The sequence below is a fragment of the Microtus ochrogaster genome, chromosome 7, assembly GCF_000317375.1.
Source record: "Microtus ochrogaster isolate Prairie Vole_2 chromosome 7, MicOch1.0, whole genome shotgun sequence".
Taxonomy (NCBI): domain Eukaryota; kingdom Metazoa; phylum Chordata; class Mammalia; order Rodentia; family Cricetidae; genus Microtus; species Microtus ochrogaster.
In genome coordinates, this window is record NC_022014.1 from 65,055,062 (window position 1) to 65,055,842 (window position 781).

The 781-nt window shown below is 53.4% G+C and overlaps 1 protein-coding gene across 2 annotated transcripts in view; it reads right to left on the reverse strand.

Annotated features, from left to right (window-relative positions):
* Window positions 1-781, reverse strand: part of Akap1 (A-kinase anchoring protein 1) — a 35,805-nt gene that overhangs the window by 2,485 nt on the left and 32,539 nt on the right. The window lies entirely within an intron of this gene.

The following is a 781-nucleotide window of genomic DNA, read 5'->3' on the forward strand; positions in this document are numbered from 1 at the left end:
AGAGCTAGTTCCAGGACAGGCTCCAAAGCCACAGAGAAACCCTGTCTCGAAAAACCAAAAAAAAAAAAAGAACATGGCCCAGGCAGGAAGTGACAAGGTGGAGACAAGAGCTTGCACGGTGTGGAAGAACCTGGCAATAAAAGAGGGCCTATCTCGGTGGGTCTGGCCAGATTGCTTAGGTGGACAGGACGGAGAGAAAGGCAGGCAAGAAAGGAAGGCACAAAACACAGCCTGCCAGTGTTCTGACAGGACTTCGGCTGGCTGTAATGCTTCTGTTTCCCTTTTGTTGTAAGACAGACTCTTGCTGTATATGTAGCTTAGGCTGGCCTCCAACTCATGGTCATCCTCCTGCTTTGGCCTCCTGAGCACTAACATGGCCAGTGTGGAGCACCATGCCTGGTTCTACTGCGGTATGTCTAGAACACTGAAACTGCTCTCTACAAAACAGGATCTGAAGGGCCTGCCTGGGAGACAGGGGACGGATTAAAGATCTTTACCAACAGCCAGAGAAGCTGTGATCTACCACTTTCTACATCAGTACGCATGTGACTCACAGCTACCCTGAAAGACAAGCACCAGCCCCTCACACCAGAGGACAGTCAGGCTACGGGATGGGAGCACCAGCCCTGCACACCAGAGGACAGTCAGGCTAAGGGATGGAGCACCAGCCCTGCACACCAGAGGACAGTCAGGCTAAGGGATGGAGCACCAGCCCCTCACACCAGAGGACAGTCAGGCTACAGGATGGGAGCACTAGCCCCGCACACCAGAGGACAGTCAG